At 39.9% G+C, this 21735-nt stretch overlaps 1 protein-coding gene across 2 annotated transcripts in view; it reads left to right on the top strand.

Annotated features, from left to right (window-relative positions):
- si:ch211-126j24.1 (phosphofurin acidic cluster sorting protein 2) overlaps positions 1 to 21735 on the top strand; it is a 95996-nt gene that overhangs the window by 12222 nt on the left and 62039 nt on the right. The gene's annotated exons all lie outside the window — the stretch shown is intronic.

Genomic DNA, 21735 nt, shown 5'->3' on the forward strand with positions numbered 1-21735 from the left:
GGATGGGCGGTTTGTCTCTGTGCGATATGGAAAATGACTATATCGTGATATTTGAGTATACGTTCTCACGCAGTTGCGTTTAGCTGCGGGGCATTAAACTGCATGCGTTTCTCACTCTTTCCTGTCTCTCCTTCTCACGGAGACTTAAAACAAGCGCACCTTCTTACATACGTCACACGCTCCCGCGGAGCAGACAGGTAGCGACATGGTAACGTTAGCTGTGATGCTAACAGCTAACGGTGTGGTTTGAGTGGTAATACGAGAGAAAAAAGGTGCGACTCTGGTAACAAATGGAGGAATAATTAATTCCCAAGAGAAACAGCACAGGGTCCATCGTCTGACGGTGGTTTGGCTTCAAGCGGGAATATGTCTTTACATGTCAACATCTCAGTTCGGTACCATACCAACTAAATGGCGAAGCAACTATTTCCACATCAACACCGTAGGACATATACTATTTGATATGCAGCTCATTTTTATGAGACACTTATTGAAATATCTTGTGTGTCATCATGCACAAAAGTGCGCTTTATTTGTTTTAAAAAGTGGCGTTCTGTACAAAAAGTGCACTTTAATTTAGTGTTGTTTTTAAATGTCATCTTAGTGACATCAGTGTTTCCCACACATTCATTTATTTGTGGCGGCCCGCCACGAAAGAATTAAGGCCGCCACAAATAGATTTTTTTTAAAAAAAAATTTGGTCCAGCTTCTCAGGCAAATCATATAGTTGATGTAGATGCCCATATCGGCTGTTCAGATTTACTTTACAAAAGAGAAGTGTAGGATCAAGATTTTTAGAGCTCTTTGTTCAGTGGATCAGATGTTTGATGAAGCTTTGTGTCTATCTACCACCACTACTGTTTTCTGTTTATTTGTTACTGACTGTGGCAGGACCATTTGAAGTATCACTTTCAGCATTGGAATGCTCGATATTGCCCCAAGTAACTACTTTGTATTAGATAGATACCCAACTTTGTAGTATTGCCCAAAACTAGACAACTCCAGACAACAAGTGCTTAGGGAACTTCAAGCAGTGAGTAACCAACTATGAACCGTAAATTGTTAAGTAGACTTATAGTAATCCTTATAACAGATTTGAGAAAATACTACTACTGGAAATGTTAATCTAAGCGTATCGATTTTAAATAATCTTATAAAGATTTTTGATGACTTTGTGAAAGTTTAACATGACGAAAGGAAGACAGCCATGATTTCGGGAGTCACTTTAATAACATTCAGCATCGTCTCATCACCACACATTGACAGTCAAGTAAGAGCTAAAACTCAAAGACAAAAAACTAATTTTCAGCCTTTGCAATAAAAGCGCTGTGCTGATGAGACTGGATAGGATAGAATAGACTTTTATTTATCCCACAATTGGGAAATTACATTGTTGCAGTGCACTTTTTTACATACAGTTACAGAAGTAAAGAAATTAAAAAACAATTTTTTTAATAAATACTACATATTGCTCACTAAAATATATAGATAGAAGGTAAAAGACTACAAAAAAACACTAACATCCGAAAACAAAACATTACAGTAATCACATAAGTGCGTTGTAAAGTCTTATGGCTGTGGGTAGAAAGGCTGTGCGGTAGCGCTCCTTCTTGCACTGTGGATGTAACAGTCTAATGCTGAAGGATCTACTCAGGGCCTCCACAGTGTTGTGCATGGGGTGAGATGGATTGGACATTATGGATGTCAACTTGGTCGGCATTCTTCTGTCAGCCACCTCCTCAATGCTGTCTAGTGGGCAGACTAGGACGAAGTCAGCTCTCTTAATCAGTTTGTTAAGTCGGTTCCTTTATTATACACAGCGTTTAAATTGTGAGTCCAGTCCAGTTCAATGTTGAGGTGGACACCCAGGTATTTAAATGAGTCCACTTTCTATATCTGATCTCTGGATGTTTACCGGTGTGGGTGGTTGAACTGACCGCCGTAAGTCAATCACTTTAGTTTTACTGGTGTTCAAATGCAGGTGATTACGTGCAGTGCAAGTATTTAGTATATTTTTAATTGTATTATTTAGAAAAACAAAGATGTTCAATGAATCCAATATTATATACTGATTTAATGTTTGTTTGTTGAAAAATAGACTAGAAGAGGACATTGAAAAAATAATTGTTTATTGAATCGCAAAGGCAATATTGTAGGGGGAAAAAAATCACAATTTGATTATTCTCCAAAATATTTAAGCTTTAATCAGCACCCCCGATGACCCCCTTTTCATGCTCACTCCCAGTGAAATGTTTCAAAATGCACTTGGTTTCCTTCCTATGCCTTCCTGGAGAAGGAAGAATCTCCTCAGGGAGCGTTTCACATTCCTGGCAACTTGAGAATTGCTTAAATGGTTTGTCTCGCTCAGCCCCCACCAGCCACTTTTTGCCACCACCTACTTTTGCGTTCCATTGTTGACCAGCAAACTGCACCCGTAGAGGTGGAGCAGGAGTGGACATGTGTATTGCCTCATTAAAAGCATGGCTGATTTAGCCCCAAGCTTGTGAACAGACCCGCTCAGACTGTTCTCCCTTGAATTCATCATGAAGGGAAAAAGCCCACTGTCCCTGCCCAGACCTCAGAATGGGATGAAGTTCAGATCTTTTTGTGTGGGTGGATAATAGGGTCTTTGCAAACAAACTTCTACACTTGGTAAGGCAAGGCAACAGTCCTCTAAAACAGGGCAGATCTTGTCTCTGTCTTTTAACTCTTATATGTACAATACTTTCTCTTGTTCTTGCTCTGCTTATTTCCCACCTCTCCCATGCAGGCATTTCCTGAGTTGGATGTGCCAGTAACAACACATGGACTAATATTTCAGATAAAACACGGTGGTTTGGATGAATGAAAGCATCCGACAGACCAGTTGAAAACAATCATTGTGGCATCGGAGGTGTTTTGCAGTCTACCAGAATCAGCTGGATAAAACCATACTGTACCTAGTGAGGACAAGGCTAAAGGGACAGCTTTTAAGTTATAACTCGAAGTGTGACAATATGCTTATCTTACGAGACGATTCACAATATTGCCAGTCGTGCCTCTGGGGCGGTTATGGTGGTAAACGCCGACGTTCGCTCTGTTTGAGGGCTCTAAATTTGATGTGTGCGCAAAGCAAAGTGCGGTTCAAATCTCTCACATACAGCCAAACGAAAATAGATTCTGATATTTAGAGAATAAAAATAAATCCTAACACCGTCCCACGAAACAGCTTTTTTTGTAAACGAGAAATAATACGTTTTAATCTCACAAGATCTCGTGACAGTCCTAGTTATAACCCTACTATAATTCACCTTACTGTACCCTGCATTGCCAGGTTTAGATGTAGTGATCTATCGTACACTATAGGGTTTGGCATGGTGTGTCTCGCATTAGGGTTTGGCATGGCGGTCTTACTTTGGAATATCAGGATGAATTTTGACCAAATATTTTTGAAAATCAGCAGATCTGTAGGAGACCATAAGAATCTTTTAATTCATTAAATTAGAAGGTCTTGTCTAAGAGTGGTTGGCTAGCGTCATGTCACAGGACTGATGTATGGATACAGTACTAGGTGTGTAACGGTACATGTAAGACAAAAAAGCAAACAACCCTTTTTTTTAATGTAAAAAACCTCCCAGACAACACTAATGTTATGGCTGACCTACTTGTGTAATCCCAGATTAAGAAGTCTGAACTCTCTGTTTCTGTTTGTTTATATGTTGTTGCTCAATTATTGTTTCTGTTAATTTGGCTGTTGTTCAATTATCCCACAATACTTCTGTATGATACAGCTCTCTGTTTCTGGTGCTGAAATGCAGAAGACATTTTTTCATTAACTACCGTTAATATTAGTGGTTTACTTTTAAATGAATTGGTTGATTTGACTTACGATTATTATATCAACACTATTAAGAAATGCAAGCAACTTAGTTTGTCTAATACTGTGAACTTTTTGGGATGCAATTATGATGCATTTTGATGATTAGCATTAGTAAAATTTGGTGTTCACATATCATCACTTCTCTATTATAAATCATTCAGAATTACTTTCATTCAGTCTTATTGGCTGGTTGTCTTGATCTTACCCTGCTCGAGGATTTTAGTATATCCCGTAATCTGTAGTACAACCTAAGGTTAACGCCCTAACCCACAAAACCTGCGTTGCCATGCAAGCCTGTGGTGAAATATCTGACTTCGACCTCCGATTTGAACTTTAAACATTCTTTGCCTGCTCATGCCTTGCATTGTCACTAGAAACAGGGCTGCTGACTCATCAGTTGCTGCTGAGGGTTGAACAAAAGAGTTGTTTAGCCCTGCAAAAATAGAAACAAAGGATGACAACCACATGCTACAGTAAGTTCCTAGTAATATTTGTCAGATGATTGAGTTGTGAACCCAGCATGGCGTGTTGTCCCCAGACCTCATAGCTAAAGAGTTCACACTAAAACACAAGTTAGGGGCGGCATGGCGTAGTGGGTAGAGCGCCCGTGTCAGAAACCTGAGGGTTGCAGGTTCGCTCCCCGCCTCTTACCATGCCGTTGTGTCCTTGGGCAGGACACTTCACCCTTGCCCCCGGTGCCGCTCACACTGGTGAATGAATGTTGAATGAATGATAGGTGGTGGTCGGAGGGGCCGTAGGCGCAAATTGGCAGCCACGCTTCCGTCAGTCTACCCCAGGGCAGCTGTGGCTATGAAAGTAGCTTACCACCACCAGGTGTGAATGAATGATGGGTTTTTAACATGTAAAGCGACTTTGGGTACTTAGAAAAGCGCTATATAAATCTCAGGTATTATTATTATTATTATTACAAGTGATCTGCTTAACTTTTGCAGGAAGCATTGTTCATTGGATTTCTTTGTGCAGTGTAGTGACCAAGTTGTACTCTATCGTTCTATGGTTGTGTTCACTGTTTTTCCACGGGTAATGTGGTTTAAGAATAAATAAATAATTGAATCATAAGTGTTTGGTAATTGTTTTGCTGTAATTGTTCATTTAATTTACCTGAATGAACTGTGAAATTAATATATTTAAGTGAAAACATAACCATATCTGAATAAGCACAGCTATATTATGATAATTGATGTCAGTTACCACAATGTCTCACTTGTATAGATTGACTTTCTTACGCCACTTAGTATTGAATGAACTAAATTAAATATAAATGTAAAAGCCTTACAGGTTGGCATCGTGCAAGAGTGAACAAGCAATTTTTTTTCAAAATGGTTGTTTTTCTGAAAGCAAAAGCTTAAAACACCAAACGGAAATAAAACTTGCCTCTAATGCCTAACCCTGTTTAGAATTACATCAGTGCTTGTAATCCTGTCAAAATCTGATCCTACCACAGCTCTCGGGAGCCTCATGACTTATCATGACAAGTCCTTTCCTCTTGCCATAGCGGAAATCACCCGTCTATCTTTTCTTCAATCTTTTTGATACAACTTTTCCGTCAGGATGGTTTCATACCTGAGTTATCACACCTCGGCTGTCTTACTGTTTCACACAATTAGTCTTTCGCTGCCTTTATGGCTCCACCAGCTGGCCCAACACAGCTGAAACCAGTGAAAGATTAGCACAGCGACTATATCTGTGCTGCTTTTATCCCATGTTTGTTCACGAAATAACAATATTAGGCGATTAGTTTTATAAGCGTACAGTATATGTAATCCCTGATTTAAGTGTTCTTTATAGATGCATTTTTTTGTTTAACACTTGATGGTTGGTCAACTATTCACTTTCCATCAGATATTTGGTGCTTTTGCAAACATCTAAAAATTAGGCACTCAGCAAACTATAACCTGCTACCCAAAAATGTACGACAATTTTTGTCAATAAAAGAAGATAGATTTAACCTTAGTTTGTGGAATTAATCTATGGAATGAACTACGCAAAGAAGTCAAACAATGTACTAATATGATCCAGTTTAAGAAAATGTTCAAATTCAAAGTGTTTACAAAGTACAAGAAAGAAGAATCCTGATAAACATATTGAACCTTATTGAAAAATGACATAATGTTCATCTCATTATATTTATGTATGAGAACCTTATTTATTTACTTATTTATGTATCTGTTTGTGTTAAAGATTGAATACAGGAAATGAACAAACAAATGCGTTAGAAATTGTTGTGAAACGGAAGGGGGTAGGATTAAAATAAACTCTGCATTTTACTACTTTTCAGACACGCTTTAATGAGAAATTGGAAATACATGATCTACCTACCATATTGTAACAGTATGCATGTTCGAAACAAACTAACACCATAACCATTACAATCAGAGTGTAAGGTTACAATAAAGAGAATTGTAGTTCGCCACAACAAACTGTGTGTGTGTTGCTGGTTACTGGGGTTCAATTCCCACCTTCTACCTTCCTAGTCACGTCCGTTGTGTCCTTGGGCAAGACACTTCACCCTTTGCCTCTGATGGCTGCTGGTTAGCGCCTTGAATGGCAGCTCCCGCCATCAGTGTGTGAATGTGTGTGTGAATGGGTAAATGTGGAAATACTGTCAAAGCGCTTTGAGTACCTTGAAGGTAGAAAAGCGCTATACAAGTATAACCCATTTATTTATCTGTAACGATGTTATGTTGTTCTCAAGGCCACAAACTAAGAATGGAATAACATAACAGCACATCTGCTGGTTGCAGCCAAGTAGTACACTCAATCTTTGCCACAATTAATCCATCCATCCATCCATCCATTTTCTACCGCTTATTCCCTTCGGGGTCGCGGGGGGCGCTGGAGCCTATCTCAGCTACAATCGGGCGGAAGGAGGGCCAAATTAGTGTTGCCAATCAACCTATCCCCAGGTGCATGTCTTTGGAGGTGGGAGGAAGCCGGAGTACCCGGAGGGAACCCACGCAGTCACGGGGAGAACATAATCAACAATCAAATTCACAGAATCATTACAATTCTTAACAATTAATGAATCGACCAATCGCTTTTTATGCCAGTCCCTACAAGATACACACAGCAGTGCCCATTGGGTACACCCATGGGTTTGATGACAAAGCGACAGCAACGGAAAACATTCTGTTGTGTATAAGCTTGTCACAGCTTTAAACTGTTGCTTTGAGAAGATGTCTTTGTGGGAATTAAATCCCAAACAGCATACGACCATCTGGTACAAATAACGAGATATTGGGAGCTAAAATACCTTTTACACGCAAATTTAAGTACATGCTAAGCTCTTACAGCACATGCTACTGTTTGAACTTGCTGGAACCAATCTATTCTGTCTGGGTTATAGTCTTCTTCAAATTAATGCCTTTTAACTTTTTACACGGTTTGTCCATGCAAAATTGTTGCATTTCGTCCAGTTTTTAACAGCTTGGGTGTGAATTGTTTCAAATTACTTTTATTTGCTTAGGGTTTAAAGATGTCTGTTTGCACCTTCCGATGGTTTGCATTGTAGCTGGAATTGTATGAATCACGAACAAAAAGTACAGCAGGAAAAAAAGGCATGCAGTGTTATCTTATCTGGGCAAATCTCACTGCAGACCTGTTCTCACAGTGGTTAGACTTTCCTCCGTTTTTCTTGTAGAAGAATGAAATATTCATAAGTGGCTTTCAGACTAGCACAGCTAAATTATGCAACTTGACATGAACGTATAAAAGTGAACAATGTACTTTGGCTTTCCTCTATGTACTTGATCAAAATGGTATACCCACATGTAGTTCAGTAGTACACAAGTACATGGTTTGTTTTATCTTTCTAGCTTTGCAACCTACATTGCATAGCAAACATTCTGTCTTCTTTCCGTTCATCACTCTTTCATATCGCTATCTCCATCCTCCATTTCTCCCTGCTTTGTGTCATTGACTGTTGGCGTAAAGTGATGCATCGGGCATGGAACTGGTAAAACATCAAGCTGAGTGCTGACCAAAGGAAAATGAATAGAAAAATGTGTTTTTGTTTAGAAAGCCAAGTCGTTAGTTCAGTTCAGGGGTTTCATTTATTTTTTTTATGTTGTGCATGTGGATTTTCTCTCCAAACTGCAAAGTTTTGCCATATGCAGACTAGCTGAAGTCTCTTTGTAGTCTCTTCAATTTAAGATGACTTCCATCACCATGCTACTTGAGATTCTGCTATCACTTAAGTGGTCCAGAAATACCGTTGCATTAGTAGCTGCTGGGACTTTAGGGCATCAACACATCTTAAGAGGGTATACAGAATATGCACATCTGGTTAAAATTAGAAAAACGTGTTAAATGTAAAAATGTGTATTTAAAATCATCAAATCAAATCAAACTGTATTTATAAAGTGGTTTTCATACATAAAAGAAATGCAACGCAAAGTGCTTTACAAACTTAAAAACAATACCCCGATGACCCAGATCCCCATTATCACACACATGCACACATTAACACACGCACGCACATACACATATAAACACACACACACACTTTTATACACGCTCACACTGCTGCTAATTTTTTTAAAGAAACTGCAGCGTGCAGTCACTTGTTCCATGCCTGTTGCCGCAAATCTAAAGCACTGACAAGACCTTTCTTTGAAACAAATGTCTCGTTAGTGTTAGCATTAGCCACATTTTGCTAGACTTGTGGATCTTCGCTAAGGAAGTAAGGGGAGGGCGAGGGCTACGGAAGTTCATGGGGGTAAAAAAATTTGACGAAGCAAAAGGAGAAAAACAGATTTTTAAAATAATCTGCAACATAAAAACTCAAATTTATCAATAAAATCAATATATTGGCCAGACCTACCGTGAACTATCAAGGCAGAAAAGAAAGTAAAATTGTGTGTGTGTGTGTGTGTGTGTGTGTGTGTGTGTGTGTGTGTGTGTGTGTGTGTGTGTGTGTGTGTGTGTGCCTTTAAAAGTCGGTGCCTGTTGCCAAGTAACGTGAGCACCCAGACAGAGCAGCATTAGCTCAGTTGTGTTTGTTATCTTAACAGCAGAAGTTACGGCAGCTCTGTTGAATGTTTTCACTGGATTGGGCTACCTCTGGTTCCATCCATCCATCCATTTTCTACCACTTGTCCCCCTTGGGGTCGCGAGGGGTGCCGGAGCCTATCTCAGCTGCATTCGGGCGGAAGGCGGGGTATACCCTGACAAGTCGCCACCTCATCACAGGCCAATACAGATAGGCAGACAACATTCACACTCACATTCACACACTAGGGCCAATTTAGTGTTGCCAATCAACCTATCCCCAGGTGCACGTTTTTGGCGGTGGGAGGAAGCCGGAGTACCCGGAGAGAACCCACAGTCACGGGGAGAACATGCAAACTCCACACAGAAAGATCCGAGCCTGGATTGAACCCAGGACTACTCAGGGCCTTCGTATTGTGAGGCACATGCACTAACCTGTACCACCGTGCTGCCTGCTACCTCTGGTTAATAAAGAAATGTAATGTGCTTCCATGGCTGTCATATCTTCTAGTCTAGGTTTTCACTTCAATAATTTATTTGTTCCCTCGTAGATAGTAGTAGTGTGTATATGTGTGTGTGTTTGTTGTCTGCTGTGTGTGATGTTGCCTCTTTCTATTAGATATCTAGTTATTTATTGTGTTTAGTACTGGTCGTTGCTTTAATCAGTAAAAGGATATTTCCTGCATTGAACTTGCTGTGCTTCTGACGCTGTCATGTTTACATAAAACCACATCAAGATTAGCATGCTATGTTACATCAGAACGCTGATCATCATACATCCATCCATCCATTACCTGGTGAAAATAATTTCACCACAAAAAGCTGTTTTTTAGGATACGGGAGTTTGCTGTTAGAGCCTTGTTCGCCTCGAAAAGTAGTTGTATTTCCTGAACTCGGCTGGAGGCTTCGGTTTCAAATGCAAGAATAAGTGTGGTGTGCTGCTGCCTTTTTTAAACACTTTGCCGTGTGCAGTCATTTGTTCCACGCCTGTTGCAGCAAAACCAAGTGTACCGTCTTTGGAACAAATGTCTCGCTCTCGCTAGCGTTAGCATGAGCCATATTTTTCTAAGTCTGCCGCCAGGGAGGTAACAGGGACAATAAAAACTCTTGGGGGCAAAAAGTATGCTGGAGCAAGTGGAGAAAAAAATAAATTTTTCAAGATTGTCTGCAACAACAAACTTGGATATATCGATACAATCGAAATGTCAACACAACTATGGAAAACACTCAAATAATCAATGTAAACAACATTCTAAAATCACAATAAACTATTGACAAGAAACTCCTAAAGTTAAGTTAAAAAAATAAGTAATGAATGCTGAATAAAGTGCAACAAAATAGTGCAAAGTGTGAAACCTGAGAATAAGTATTTTCTGCAGGTTTAGTGCCGTCTGTGCTCAATGGTGAGCGTGGTTAAAGTGGTGTGGTGTCACTGGTTAAGAGCGCCTTGGTCTGACTAGTGGTTAGAGTGTCCGCCCTGAGATCGGTAGGTTGGAGTTCAAATCCCAGCCGAGTCATACCAAAGACTATAAAAATGGGACCCATTACCTCCCTGCTTGGCACTCAGCATCAAGGGTTGGAGTTGGGGGTTAAATCACCAAAATGATTCCCGGGCGCGGCGCCGCTGCTGCCCACTGCTCCCCAAGGGGATGGGTCAAATGCAGAGGACAAATTTCACCACACCTAGTGTTTGTGTGACAATCATTGGTACTTTAACTTTAACTTAACTGCTGTCCATTTTAAAAGTGACTTTTCCTGTTTTATCGACAATTTCTTTGCTCTCTTCAGCACTCATTTTAGTGTCTCATTTCACTTCATGCAAAGACTAAACCACAAAACAACAAGATTGCGCAATCTTTACACCTTTTAGATGATCAATAGTCTACTGAAAAGGTACAAAAATATGTAAACTCCTACAAGCATGTTTTATTAAGTCTATCTATGATTACTATTATTGTGTTTTGTTTTATTATTTATATACAATTGCAAGAAAAAGTATGTGAACCCTTTGGGATTACTTGGATTTCTGGATAAATCTTATCATAAAATGTGTTTTGATCTTCATCAAAGCCACAACAATAGTTGTCTGCTTAAAGCCACAACACAGTCTGCTTAAACTAATACCGCACAAAAAATTCTAGGTTTTCATCTTTTTATTGAACACAACATGTAAACATTCACAGTGCAGGGTGGAAAAAGTATGTGAACCCCTAGGCCAGGGGTCGGCAACCCAAAATGTTGAAAGAGCCATATTGGACCAAAAATACAAACACAAATCTGTCTGGAGCCACAAAAAGTTAAAAGCCATATTACATACAGATAGTGTGTCATGAGATATAAATTGAATTAAGATGACTTAAAGGAAACTAAATGGCCTCAAATATACCTACAAATGAGGCATAATGATGCAAATATGTACATATAGCTAGCCTAAATAGCATGTTAGCATCGATTAGCTTGCAGTCATGCAGTGACCAAATATGTCTGATTAGCACTCCACACAAGTCAATAACATCAACAAAACTCACCTTTGTGCATTCATGCACAACGTTAAAAGTTTGGTGGACAAAATGAGACAGAAAAAAAAGTGGCATAAAACACGTCCTAGAAAGTCGGAGAAAGTTATACATGTAAACAAACTACGGTGAGTTCAAGGACCGCCAAAATTAGTAGGACAAAACGGTGCTCGCCAAATACTCGAATCAGTGAAGCATGTTTAATATAAACAGTGTGCTTTATAACAATTAGGGAGGTTTGTGTCATGTTTGTCTTCCTACTGAAACCATATTAAAACAAAAAATATTTTTTTTCCCCCTCATCTTTTTCAATTTTTCATACATTTATGAAAAAGCTCCAGAGAGCCACTAGGGCGGCGCTAAAGAGCCGCATCTAGAGCCGCGGGTTGCCGACCCCTGCCCTAGGCCAGGGGTCGGCAACCCGCGGCTCCGGAGCCGCATGCGGCTCCTTGACCACTCTGATGCGGCTCAGCTGCATACTTGCCGACCCTCCCGATTTTCTCGGGAGACTTCCGGATTTCAGTGCCTCTCCCAGAAATCTCCCGGGGCAGACATTCAAGAGAATAGTTGCCCTGAAATTCGAGAGTTTCCCGGAAAAATCGGGAGGGTTGGCAAGTATGACGCTGTCAAGCGGCATTCATATAAAACTCGTGGGCCGCACTAACATTACATTTTCATATTAAGGTGCGGGCCGCGTGTCTGAGACCCCTGGTTTATACACAGCACAAAGCAAAAAAAAACTTTGTATGCAGTGTTATTTCATTTTAAATTTCGAAAGAGTTTTGTGGCTCCCATTGTTTTCTTTAATTTGTGAAACTGGTCAAAATGGCTCTTTGAGTGGTAAAGGTTGCCGACCCCTGCCCTAGGCTAATGACTTCTGTAAGAGCTGATTGGAGCCAGGACTCAGACAATATGGATGGAGTCTAATCAATGTGACAAGATCATTTGTGTTGGTTAAAGCTACACTGCCCTATAAAAAACACACACCTGTGATAAGTGGGCTGTTCTCAAAAAGCATTGCCTGACGTGAACCATGCCTCGCACAAAATAGCTCACAGAAGATCTATGATCCTAAATGAATAAACAAACAAAAATATAAAATTAACTCTCATTTTTGCAAGCAAAAATTAAACTTAAATAAATATTGAACATATTAATTAGCATTTTTTTCTCCCAATCGGAAAAACAAGGTCAGGTTGTCTTTTTGTTGGTTGCGTCATGTGATCACGGCATTCTCTCAATCATTCGTGTTAACGGGCATACTATGCCCATCCAATTTGAAGCTGAAATATTACCACAACTGGATATTCGGATTTGAAATCCTATTTTTTTCTTCCTAACTTGTTACTTTGCAGCACTATTCACTGGCGAGTAGCAAGGCTCTCTGTACATGCTTCCCGTGTTTGTAAAACTGGTGCTCCGCCCACCAAGACAAAGATTGTGAATGACTGAAGAGAGGGCTCACTGCATTCAGTTAATTATACTGCTAAACACGCTCAGTTGCTGAGAGCGATGCAAAAAGCGAGACCTCTTTTTCCCTGTTTGAAGTGAGAGACAAACATATGCGAGGCTCAACAACTCTGATTGGCGAACATGTCCGTCACTCAAATGGCGGTGACGGCGGGGGGCTGTGGGGAACAAAGCTCTGCTTCTAACGTTTTTTTATAATCATGCAGCCCTAGCTGATACGGTTACCTGTGTCACCGTGCCACTCCCACTGATCAGTGATCACTTCCTGCGTTGCTCGGTTACCAGAGAGCGAGTGCCTTTGTTCATGCCACCAACACTGCTTCACAATTTCTGGGTTTCTTCCGGCGGAAAAAAATATTTACATGGAACGTTTTATCGAACATAATTTTTTTTTATCGATTACATGCGATATATATTGACATCATTTAATCGCCCAGACCTAAATAATAGTCTGGTCAATACAATTTTTTTTTTGTTCTCCACGATAATCTTTGGACCATTTCATAAAGAAATATCAACATTGACACACATCTCTTAATTAATTATTAATTCACGGTTTGGGTCTCTTGTATCTGTTGTCTTTTTTTTTTCAACCTGTTTTTGAACCTAAAATATTAATCTATTGTTGTCTAGTTACTGTTACGTCACTAATTGTGTTTTCTATTATTAATGATACTAATGAGAACCGGTGGTTAGTATTACCGTTTTTAATCAAAATTATCGAAAAACCGTGATTGATAGATGCACTTTGATAAACTCACAGACTAACTGGCACCAGATCCCTATTTAAATGCTAACATGAAAAAGAAGCGACATACCCCAATCTAAACTTGTGTAAACAAAATACTATCAGAGCAACTAAGCTATTCAATTGTGCACATTCAACCTACAAGCTGAGCTGTCTTTGCGTAAATGATCGAAGTGTACGAGACAGAGCTGTTCTTATGGTGCACTCAAAAGGCCGCTGAACAAAGTAGGACGACAGCGCCCACCAGAAATAATGAATAATTATAACAGATTTTATTTGTTACACACTTTTTTATATAAGTACATCTTAAAGTGCTGCACTATAAACCAATATTTAAAACAATAAAAGCTTTGCATTTGAAAAACAGATATAATACTAAGACTATCAGTGAAGCATAACAAACACAAAACATTCAAAGCAGCAGGATTTTTTTTAACACTGCGTCAATTTATTTGAGTTATTTAAAAAATAAATTACTTGGTCAAAAGATTTCAGTGTGTGTATAAGTACTTTTTGAGCACATTCAACAATACCACGTTAATGATCCAAACCATGATAATTGTGGTCACGATAACGGTGATATAACATTTGCATATCGTTATATCCCTAGTTGTTAATCAGAATCAGTAATACTTTATTAATCCCTGAAGCACAAATTTAACAGTACATGCTGCAAACAAAGCCACGCTGACGTAGGGAAATAACAAGTCATTAAGGAGCTAATATATGTACGAATTGTTCGCTTAATTTACTTTATGTGACTTACTCTTCCATCGATGCTTAAGCAACATTTTCCGTTCAAAGCATAACATGTCAGCATATCGATCTACTGGATTTAATTTATGAAGTGTTAATATTGTACGAGCCATGGAATGGTAAACATTTTGAATTGTTAACCATTTGAAGTCTGCTTTATTGCTTTAATACAGATAAAACATTTTGCCATATATGCCTCCATCACAGACCTCTTATCAAAAGCAAATATTTGGCCAACGGCTGTTGAAATGAATTGCCAGATAAGAATGACCATCTCCTATGTACACAGGGACTTCAACAGGAGCACTCAGTTACTTTTCCAGTTAACAACTCCCAGTGATTTTAATGTATTTTAAAGGTGTTGATAAAACAAAATTTCGGCACTAAAGTGGCTTAACATTTGACCAAAACTGTTTTCCTTTGTAAACAAATAAATAGGAATAAATAAACATACAGTACGACCACCAGTGTTTTGAAAATGGTTGTCCACATTTGATTCTACTGTAGTAATCCAAACAGGATTGTAAGAAGTGTAAATGGCATCATTTTAGAATCCACAGGGGTTAAACGTTTGTAACGATACAGTGGATGACATGGACACACTAATGGGTTTAGTAGAGCAGCACACCTCCATGCTGCGGTCATAAATGCCATGTAGGCTAAAGCTATTAGTTCTAAAAGTGCTCAGGCGCCTATTTTGCACCATCATTGTGGTCATTTTGACAAGATAAATGTGCCAACATCATGCATTTTATCAGTTTTTGATGGTCCTTGTAAATAAGATACATAATACATTTGTATGGCTGGTTTGAACCGCGTATGATTAAAAGAGACCAATCACATCTGATGAAGTTTTATTCAGGCATTAGACATACTGAATGACTTCAGATTGTTATTGGCTATGCAGCGAACTGGAATAAATTGGTCCAAACCAAAGTGCTCACTAGCACTAATGGGTCACCCTTATTTGCATGCGGCCACCAACAGTCCCCCGATTTACTGGACATATAATCCATCACTTAATTCAGACTCTTGTATGTTGATGGCTACAGTTGTTTTATTATGATTTTTTGGTTCAAAAATACACAGGGAAACATTTTTGCAATTTACAATGCTAAATAAAGGCCTACTGAAACCCACTACTACCGACCACGCAGTCTGATAGTTTATATATCAATGATGAAATCTTAACATTATAACACATGCCAATACGGCCGGGTTAACTTATAAAGTGACATTTTAAATTTGCCGCTAAACTTCCGGTTCGAAACGCCTCTGAGGATGACGTATGCGTGTGACGTAGCCCGACGAACACGGGTATGCCTTCCACATTGAAGCCGATACGAAAAAGCTCTGTTTTCATTTCATAATTCCACAGTATTCTGGACATCTGTGTTCGTGAATCTGTTTCAATCATGTTCATTGCATTATGGAGAAGGAAGCCGAGCAAGCAAAGAAGAAAGTTGTCGGTGCGAAATGGACGTATTTTTCGAACGTAGTCAGCCACAACAGTACACAGCCGGCGCTTCTTTGTTTACATTCCCGAAAGATGCAGTCAAGATGGAAGAACTCGGATAACAGAGACTCTAACCAGGAGGACTTTTGATTTGGATACACAGACGCCTGTAGAGAACTGGGACAACACAGACTCTTACCAGGATTACTTTGATTTGGATGACAAAGACGCAGACGTGCTACTGTGAGTATGCAGCTTTGGCTTTTTTTTGCGTATGTACGTAACTTTTTTTAAATATATAAGCTTTATGAACCTTGGGTTAGGTGAACGGTCTTTTGGGCTGAGTGATTGTGTGTGTTGATCATGTGTTTGAATTGTATTGGCGTGTTCTATGGAGCTAGGAGCTAGCAGAGGAGCTAGGAGCTAGCATAACACGTACCGTACCGTACGTGCGCGTCACGTACGTAACTTTTTTAAAATATATAAGCTTTATGAACCTTGGGTTAGGTGAACGGTCTTTTGGGCTGAGTGATTGTGTGTGTTGATCGGGTGTTTGAATTGTATTGGCGTGTTCTATGGAGCTAGGAGCTAGCAGAGGAGCTAGGAGCTAGCATAACAAACACGCAGGTGTTATTATGCAGGATTAATTTGTGGCATATTAAATATAAGCCTGGTTGTGTTGTGGCTAATAGAGTATATATATGTCTTGTGTTTATTTACTGTTGTAGTCATTCCCAGCTGAATATCAGGTACCGTGAGTATGCAGCCTTGGCTGCTAAACATTCGATAACTTGACCGTATGTGCGCGTCACGTACGTAACTTTTAAAAAATATATAAGCTTTATGAACCTTGGGTTAGGTAAACGGTCTTTTGGGCTGAGTGATTGTGTGTGTTGATCAGGTGTTTGAATTGTATTGGCGTGTTCTATGGAGCTAGGAGCTAGCAGAGGAGCTAGGAGCTAGCATAACAAACACGCAGGTGTTTTTATGCAGGATTAATTTGTGGCATATTAAATATAAGCCTGGTTGTGTTGTGGCTAATAGAGTATATATATGTCTTGTGTTTATTTACTGTTGTAGTCATTCCCAGCTGAATATCAGGTCACCCCCGGCTCTCACAGCATCTTCCCTATCTGAATAGCTTCAACTCCCCACTAGTCCTTCACTTGCACTTTACTCATCCACAAATCTTTCATCCTCGCTCAAATTAATGGGGAAATTGTCGCTTTCTCGGTCCGAATCTCTCTCACTTCATGCGGCCATCATTGTAAACAATAGGGAACTTTGCATATATGTTCAACTGACTACGTCACGCTACTTCCGGTAGGTGCAAGCCTTTTTTTTATCAGATACCAAAAGTTGCAATCTTTATCGTCGTTGTTCTATACTAAATCCTTTCAGCAAAAATATGGCAATATCGCGAAATGATCAAGTATGACACATAGAATAGATCTGCTATCCCCGTTTAAATAAAAAAAATTCATTTCAGTAGGCCTTAAATAAGGGATTGATGTGTATTATAAGACCTAGTGTCAATTTGTGAATTAATATTATCACATCATTTAGTCGAGAAACTACTAAGCTCTTTCTTTTGTCATAAATGATAAATGGGTTATACTCGTATAGCGCTTTTCTACCTTCAAGGTACTCAAAGCGCTTTGACAGTATTTCCACATTCACCCATTCACACGCACATTCACTGATGGCGGGAGCTGCCATGCAAGGCGCTAACCAGCAGCCATCAGGAGCAAGGGTGAAGTGTCTTGCCCAAGGACACAACGGACGTGACTAGGATGGTAGAAGGTGGGGATTGAACCCCAGTAACCAGCAAACCTCCGATTGCTGGCACAGCCACTCTACCAACTTCGCCACGCCGTAAAAGGCAACTTTCTTACACATACTGTACTTACACACACATATTGAATGCCCCGAAATTGTATATAATGTGAATAACTATACTACAATTCATGTATACGATTATCAAAAAAGTGAAACTCTTATAACTTTGCATGGGATGATCAATAACCTTAGTATACAGTATAAAAATGATGCAAGTATCAAGGCTGAAAAGAGTATTTCCCCCGTGAGCTCTTATCAACTGGCAAACAGCAAAAGCCTATCAGTTATCTCTGCCTCCCACTGCCTGTTCATAGAAGTATTGAACGGCAGCTGCATGTTTAGGTCCTCCACCCACACAGTCTTCTCAAAGTATTGATAGAACTGTGTTGTTTACTTTTGTTGTTTGCAAAGTAATACACACACAGTAGCCACCACAGGCCCTTGATAGTTACATGGAATTAAAACATCAACAATAAAGAATGAATACAAGCTTTTTGTAATTGAATTATTAGTAATAGATACAGGAATGAATATGATTAAATAAGATCTGCTTCTTTTTACTCCTTTTTTGGAAATGTTGAATTGTGCAAATTTAACAACATGATGCTCCTTCACATAATTAAGCATGTCTGACACAAATCTAAAAAATATAGTTGGTTGATCACATCTGTGGCCTTTTTTTATAGATTGGAAATGTTTAACAGTGTGCCTGAAATTATTATTGCTCATTGATGCAGACGTCAACAATGCCAGAATGTAAATGGCCTGGAAACTGGATTAAGGCATATTAAACATGTTAGTCTAACTAAAGTAGCAGCTGCTCTGGGGTACACAGACGGAAATGTGGCTGCCAATTTGCCCCTATGCCCTCTTTGACTACCACTATTTATTCACATTCATAGACCAGTGTTTGTGGCACCGGGAGCAAAGTGGGTAAAGTGTCTTGCCCAAGGACACATCGGAGGCGACCAGCATGGCAAAAGCTTCATTCATACCAGGAAGCCTCAAGTTTCTGGACATACGCTCTACCATCTGAGCCACACTGCCCACACTATGATAAATTGACTCGCCTCTAATGCATGTGCATTTAGGCAATGTAAGTACAGGGTTACCTCAGTTTTCGTTGGTAATCCACTTCAAAAGCCCAGATGAGGACCGAATCGTAGGAAAATAAACCTTTTTTCCCCCATAAAAAATATATTTTACAGAGAGATAGTCACCAACTCATGGGATTCTTTGCACACTAATTCTGTGGAATAAATTGCTGGTTAACTGACTAGTTTTTTCGGCGCAAAGTTTGAACCCACTATGCCTAAAACATTTTAAAGCCCGACTTAAGAACTTTCAGTTTTGGTTGATTTTGGCCAGTGGACCAAAGCGGTAGTGTTTTGCCTGAAGGAAGACCACATTTCCCATGAGGGCTAGCGCATAGGGTTTGTCAGTCAGTCAGTATGACTGATCTTTCCACAGTAGGAACCTACATATTCTATTCAAAATTGATATTTGTGATTTGCAGTAATCACATGTTTTTTTCTTTACACAGTACTTTTGAGTTTGTTGCGTTGCTTGTCGTGTCAGTGTGGAACTGCAAACTAACAAGCTGGTAGCTATTTATTGCTACCACGCAAATTTCAGATAGCTAAAATTAACATTATCATTTTGGTTTGAGCATCGAAACTTGCTTACTAGTCCAGTAGTAACAGAGCCAAGGCAACATCGGTCTGGGGCCCCGTTTACACTAAGCCGGATAAGGTTATCAGGGGTAAATCACACCTAACCTCATCCGTGTCCACACACAACAATGCCACCTTTTAAGACCCCCGTCCCCCTCCGTCCGCCGGCGCAACGCGACCTAGTACGCATGCGTAGAAAATGCACACTTCATAGTCATCTCCAGTGTTGCTTTGTGTGCAAGTTCTTAAATTGAACATATCGGAACAATATCCAGTGTTGTGGTATTTCAATTAAATGGAATCCAGTGTGCTGTGGGACCCTATTGTAGTGAATCACACCTGAGACATCATAAATTAATTAAATCTTTATTAGACACATAAAGAATGTGATAAAGAACATTTAACATTAATCAATCTAGGGATCTAGATATCTGGTCAGGACACTCCTCACTCTTTTGCCTTCACCTTCATTGTCCATTCGTTTTTGGTGACTATATATGCTCTGGACCGAGACATTGAGCCCGCGACATACATGGCGGACAATAACTGATACAGTCTGCTTTGCCAGTCCAAATGCATTCGCCGTTTTCCTCGACAGCCAGGTAATACAAAGCACACGCTATCTTTTTTATCACATCCATGGGAGCTGGCATTCTCGTTGTCTCTCCTTCGACAAATGGACAAAGTTTTTCGCTAAGTAGCGTCACAGCTGACCCAGCCGGACATTGGAAAGTTCTCTTGCCGTCTGAGAAGTGTTGTATCCCAAATAGCTGCAATCGCTTTCTCTTAAGGTATTCATGTGTGATTTCCACAAGCGTCTGTACATGTAGAAGAAGGAGAAACACGGGCATGTATGGATGACTCGCCTTCATATTTCCAGTGGTTAGCTCCGAGCTACGAAACCGCTTTATTATGAAGCTGTCATGAGGGGGTCGCCAGGCCAAATGTCCCCGAATCCACCGTGGACAAGTCAAGTGGCGGCGGTGAGTGGAACGCCGCTGCAGCAGGCGAGGCGGGCGACCCGGGAATGGCCACATTCGTGTCATTCAACTATATGTAAGTTGATGTATCATCCCAAAAGTTATGAAAATATTTTATGAATGTTGAAAAGTTACTTACTTCTGCTTTAAGAAAACGGGGGCAAACTCTAAAATGTTTTTGCATAAACCGAACCCTTGTAGGGCATACTAATATCAAGGTACCATAATACTACAATTAATGTCTTAGCGACTTTGTCTTCGGGATTTACACAAGACCGTTTTTGTTTGCGTACATGACAACAATTTTCTGCTCGAAAGTGATGTTGATTGTTTTTTAATTGAAAATGTAGCACAACCGAAATAGTAATGATGGAACATGGTATTGTAGTAGCACTTCCCCTACAAAATAGTAATGATGGAACATGGTATTGTAGTAGCACTTCCCCTACAAAATTCATATCAACTGCTATTTATCTGGCATATTCCCATCCCTTACCAAACTCTACATTCACAAATCACATAAGAGCCAATATAACTTATTCAAAGGTCAGAGAGGACAAGCAGTTTGTTTATAAAGGTGTGAACAGGGAATGTTTTGAAAATACTGTTATTGTTGTGTGACCGTATCCTCAGCTCGAACTGTACTGGTAGCTCGATTAACAGTGGCAGGCAGGAGTGGAGATAACACCTCTGCCTAATGATAAAAGAAATGCACTGGTTCCCGATATGAGCCATTCAACGCCTGCAGCATTTTTAATTACATGTGAATCCCAGTCAGAGGCAGAAAGAGAGAGAGAGAGCTGTGACGAGAGCGATGATGTTGAACCATCAGTCCTGTTTTCTGTCTTCCCCTCTCCCCCTCCTTTCTGACAGAGCTGTGTGGATGGTGACTCATCTTCACCATAAGGCACGTCTCATTCAAGCGTTGCCTCCACAGTTTTATATTTGATTAATACAAACTCCTGACATGAAAAATAAGGAAGATACCTGTCCATCTGTTAAAAAAGCAGCATCATTATCAACTTAAATGATTATTAAGAGATTGTGTTTTGATCTCATCGGGTGTCAAAAAAGGAAACATTACAGATGACTGAACATGTTTAGTACTTATGTTTTTCTTTTCTCGTAGGCATAAACGCAGCATTGCATTGACAGTGAAGTAACAGGATGTGCAAAGTCACACGTTCATCTTCACACTCACACACAGTTCCTCCATACACCACCCGCGACGTCGTCTCTTGCTCTATAATTTTCTCTGCGCCTTTCTGAATCACACTTGCCTTGCAGGGAGTTTGAGAGTGAAATCATTAAGTGTTGCAGAGCGGCTCCCAAGGATCGTGGGTGTCTGCAAAGCTAGTTGTTTGCTTTGTCTGTCTTCCTCGCCTTTGACTGCGCTTCAGACTGATCACAATTTCATGCAACAGGGCT

Source organism: Entelurus aequoreus, linkage group LG09 (genome assembly GCF_033978785.1).
Source record: "Entelurus aequoreus isolate RoL-2023_Sb linkage group LG09, RoL_Eaeq_v1.1, whole genome shotgun sequence".
Lineage (NCBI taxonomy): Eukaryota > Metazoa > Chordata > Actinopteri > Syngnathiformes > Syngnathidae > Entelurus > Entelurus aequoreus.